General features: G+C 38.1%; 1 protein-coding gene across 1 annotated transcript in view; it reads left to right on the forward strand.

Moving 5' to 3' along the window:
* Positions 1-5360, forward strand: part of PROS1 (protein S) — a 103622-nt gene that overhangs the window by 77978 nt on the left and 20284 nt on the right. The window lies entirely within an intron of this gene.

A 5360-nucleotide genomic window follows, 5' to 3' on the forward strand; every position in this document is an offset into this window, starting at 1 on the left:
ATTAAAATATCAGTATTTTAGATAGTTTTAAAGATAGTTTATATAAAATATCATTTATTCTTATAGTTAAGTTGACTTTAGGGCAGGAGTAGCTGCTTACATTTTTGAGTCATGATTTTACTTTAATTATCAAATTTTCTCAGAGCTATATATTGCTGGAACTAGAGGAAAGAAATTGTGATATGGTTGGAATGAAGGAAAGGAGACATATTTGATACTGATTATGAAGTCACAAATTTTAAAATATTTTAATTAAACAGGCATGAATATTTAGAATTTAATTCATTAGCTATATGAATTATTCATTAAATAATTCAGCTAAATTCATGAAAGTCTTATTGTTAAGGAACACTGACATTTAAGGTTCACTGATGTAATTGTGCTCCTTCAACACTCCCTTTTCCCCCAAGATCTGGTTTTTCCTTTTACTACATCTCAGATACAATAGTTCTTTTAGCGCCGTAGAGTGCAGACAAACCTTCCTCGCTATGAGAATAATGAGAATGAAAGAGAAAAAATGAATTCTGTTATACCTTCAGTCACTTCCAGGGATATTCATTCTCGTTGACAGTTCACAATAGCTTGATCCCTAACATTGGATCAGAATTGGCGAAATAGTTATTTTTTCTAGTATTTTTATTGTTGATTTAGCTTAAACTTTTATTGAAGTATAATATATATACAGAAATGCATACATATCCTAAATATACTCATTGGTGAATTTTTATAAACTGTCACCCATATAACCAGTACAAAGAACAGCTAGGGCTTTTTCTTGTTTTTTGTGAATTATTTCGCTTCTGTTTCCCATGATCAAATACTCCCCCGACCCAAAAGTTAACAGATTCACTCTCTTCCTCATTCTACAGTACTTTAAAAAAAAGATTAACTGTTCCCCAATGTAATGAATCAGTATGTTGATGTGTTCCAGAAAGACAATATGCAGAACACAACTCTTTGAATTATTGGTTTAGTACGAATTTACAAAGAAAAGGAAATGATCTCCACTATAGGATTAACTTCTGGAAAATCCTGAGCATACACAGATTTGGGTTTTGGCAAGATAATATGTGCTTCAGATAGCAAAATGCTCAGAAGGTTATGAAAGAAAACTGAAGTCTTTAAGCAAACTGGTTCTTTTTTTAATTTAATCTGAGTCCTGTAAATTCCTACTATGCTGTTATCCATCCAACATACTTTACTTCACATTTTACCCTTTTTAGAATATTTCCTTGGAATTCTAAGAAGAAAAAATTTATTTGATACTCTTCTTTGTTACAGTTGAGGGGGAGCTGTGCCACATTGCAAATGGTACCCCTATCAGTGTCATCATGCTTTACCCTCACCTCAGGTTTGTAGGAGACATGTTCTGTGGCATACACCAGTGGGAAAAATGAATAAATAAAACCAAGCCTGCTGTGGTGGAGTCAATTCTGTCTCATGGCAACCCCATGTGTTACTGAGTGAAACTGCTCCATAGGGTTTTTTTTGACTATAATCTTGATGGAAGAAGTTCGCCAGGCTTTCTTCCACAGAGTCACTGGATATGATTCAACTGATAACCTTTAGGTTAGCAGCCAATTGCAAACCACTTGCACCGCCCAGGGACCTTATACCCTAGCCCTTCCGTGAACACTGGGACATATAAGTTCCAGTTACATTTTTTGCCTCTCTGATTTCTTGGGGTGCTGGTGTCCCACTTATAGTACATGCAGCCATCTGGTGGGGATATGTATAACTGGTGTTGAAACCAAGGAAACATTAGTCAGCGCCAAATCACTGTGTGTAGGTTATTGTATGAGGTGGTGCATCCTGGAGGTGGGATTGTGTAAGACTTTTGTGTCCTTTGGCTTTTTTACAGCAAGATAAACCTTTTAAGTATATTTACAGTTTTCTGTGTGTTGTTTGCAAGTTGCGGTTTTCGCAATGATTTAATTTTCAAGTGAATAACTTATTTTCAGGCGCAATGCAGTATACCATATTTTTACAGGAAGAACACATGCCTTCTAGATTTGTTTCACAATTGTGTTCTGCCCCCACAAGGTATTTTTGTAAGCACTGCTAGCCAGATGTTTTTTACCTGTTGCTGTGGAAAAAAATTTGCATAGCACGTACACTGCAATGACAATTCAAAAGCTGTGCACAAAGGAGAACCTGGCTATGATCAGTTTCACAAGTTGTGCCCAATTATCAATGCTCTCAGTAGCCACCTAAAATAAGTTTATGTGCCATCAGGTGTCATGGCAGTTGATGAAAGCATAGTGCCATTCAAGGGCCATTCCTCAATAAAACAATTCATGCCAGTGAAGCCCATCAAGTGCGAATACAAAGTTTGGTGCTTGACTGACTCACAAACTGACTTTGTGAGTCAGTTTGATATCTATCCCAGAAAAAAAGGCATAGACCATGACTCATCTCTCTGCCTTGGTGAGAGTGTTGTACATGGACTAAGTCATTCATGCCACCATTCTCATAGGCTCATTGCCTTTGACAATTTCTTTTCTTCCTATTGCTTGATGAAAAACATAAACAAAAGCAGACCATATACTGTAGGCACAGTGTGAGAAATAGAAAGGGGCTACTGAAATGGTGAAGAGGACAGATAAATTTCAGCAGGAGAATTTTTGTTTCATACGAAAGGATGTGTGTCAGCAGTAAAGTGGCAGGACAACAAACCTGTAATAGTTTTGTCCACGTTCCACAATCCAAAGGACATCATTAGTGTCAACAGAAAGAACAAAGACGGTTCCTCCTCAGTAACCTTGTGCCCAAGAGCAGTTGAAGAATAGACTGCATTTATGGGCGGAGTAGACCGCTTTGACCAGAGGCACTAAAGGTATGCAGTCGGAAGGTGCTCTCTCAGATGGTGGCATCGATTGCTGTATTTCTTTATTGACCTTGGCATTATAAATAGTTTCACAATGTGGAACTATAACAATGGGGGCAGATGTGACCAACTTTCCTTCAGATTTACTCTCATTAGGCAGATTACTGTGGGCCTGGAACTCAAAAGAAGAGGAAGACCCTCCTTTCTTGTGAAGAACAAGGCAGGAGTTGCAAGGTGCCACATGACATATGGCTCCAATAGGTTGGAAAGCATTTACCTGTCAAGTGATCAAGAAGGTGATGCAAACAATTCAGCACTAAGAAGGAGACTCAAACCACAATTATGTGCAGCCATTGCCGGGTACCTTTATGTGTTACGCCATGTTTTTGAAAGTTTCACACAATAAAATAAAATTCCTAAGATAACACAGTTTTTTTCATGCCTCATCCAACCTATCCTACCACCAGAGTCCAGTGGGACTTATATGTCCCACATAATATTTCTCAAAATCCATCTTCCCTAACAAAAATTTAAAAACACTCAATGATTTAACATGCATTCCATTACTGAAAAAACATTATATCATCAAAAACTTACCAACAAAAAATAATTTGTTCATGAAAGAGCTAGTGAAAAACCAAAAACCTATTGCCATTGAGTAGATTCCAACTCCTGGCAACCCTATAGGACAGAGCAGAACTGCCCCCATGGGTTTCCAAGGCTGTAAATCTTTACAGAAGCAGATTGCCACATCTTTCTCCCAGGGAGCAGTTGGTGGGTTCAAACTGCTGACTTTTCAGTTGGCAGCTGAGTGCTTAACCACTGTGCCTCCAGGGCTTTTTATATACCCTAAAGAGGTAGGCAGAATTCTAAGATAGCCACCAAGATTCCTGCCCCCTTGTGTACACATCCTGTATAATCCCCTTCTTTTGAGTCAATTAGGATTTGGAATGATAATGATCTCTCAGTCCAGTGATTATGTTATGTTATGTGGCAGAAGGGATTTTGCAGTCATAATTACGGTCCCAAGGAACCCTGGGGTGCAATGGTTAAATGCTCAACTGCTAACTGAAAGGTCGGCAGTTCAGACCTACCAGCAGCTCTGTAGGAGAAAAGACCTGGTGATCTGCTCCTTTAAAGATTACAGTCTAGGAAACCCTATGGGGGCAATTCTGCTCTGTCACATGGGATCACTTTGAGTTGGAATCGACTGGATGGCATACCAACACTTAACACCACCAATTAAGGTCCCAAATTAGTTGATTCTGAGGTAATCAAAAAGGGGATTATATGGATGGACCTGACTTAATCAGGGAAAGCTGTTAAAAGTGGGACTGGACTGTCCAAGAGGGAGATTTGAAGTGAGATAGATTGTCCTGAAAAAACAAACAGCCATGCTGTGAGCTACCAATGGACAAGGTCATGTGGCAAGAACCTGAGAGCAGCCTCTGGGAGCTGAGAGCAGTCCCCAGGCAGCTGCAGGAAAACAGGGACCTCAGTCCTACAACTGCAAGGAATTGAATTGTGACCAAACAACAGTGAGTTTTGGAGAAGCTTCCTAGATTCAGATGGCTAATGCCATGATTTCAGACTTATGAGACCCTGACCAGAGAACTCCATTATGTCATGCTCAGACTTCTGACCCATGGAACTATGACATGACAAATGGGTGATATTTTAAGCCAGTAAGTTTGTGGTAATTTGTTACATGGCAATAGAAAACTCATATCCACTGTCTGCCCAATCTTCTAGAATGTATATGTTGTGGTTTCTGGAGATTCTCCCTCTTAAGTCTGGGGTGATCCTAAAGTGCTGGGGCAATCTTCTTATTATTTATAGGCTCTACTGATCATATTCAGGAATCTTCCAGGGATGCAATTAAAAGCTAAGGTTTAGCATAGCTCCTCCATTAACCACAACTCTGATAAAGGGGCTTTTGTTTTGTTTTGTCTTGTTTTTTGGGTTAGGCAGATTACATCAGAGGGTACAACAATGGTGGTTTTCTTTTTGACATATGTTCATCTTTATATTTTCTATAATATTTAATGTGCCAGTGTAATCAGATATGAATCTATTCTTTGGTTATGCTGGCCAGAAAATCATATCCTACTGTATTTCTCTCATTTCTTGAAGTTTAGAATACTTTTCCAACCCCATTGTTGTTTAGAAACGGAACTTCTTTTTCTTTTTCTTTTTTTTTTTTACTATAAGCATCTCATTCCATAACTCTGCTGTGAAACGTGTCTTTATTTTTACCCTAAAGCTCTTGCAGTAATTTTGATAAAGGACAAGTCTGCTTAATCCTAGAGAATATTTACTTTAGAGTGTTTAACAATGCAGTGATGGACTTAAGAGTAAGAAGTCTAAGAAGATAGAATAGTATTTTGATGATTTCTTTCTATAGTAATATGCAGTGTAGTGGTATATATGTGGGGGTAAGGATATGCGATACCTTCTTGCTTTATTTAGCAATTATCTTAAGTTTTGAAGCTTTAACTTAAATTACCTTTATTTTAACTTAACCCAAATGACT

The sequence above is a fragment of the Trichechus manatus genome, unplaced genomic scaffold (assembly GCF_000243295.1).
Source record: "Trichechus manatus latirostris isolate Lorelei unplaced genomic scaffold, TriManLat1.0 scaffold00012, whole genome shotgun sequence".
Classification (NCBI taxonomy): domain Eukaryota; kingdom Metazoa; phylum Chordata; class Mammalia; order Sirenia; family Trichechidae; genus Trichechus; species Trichechus manatus.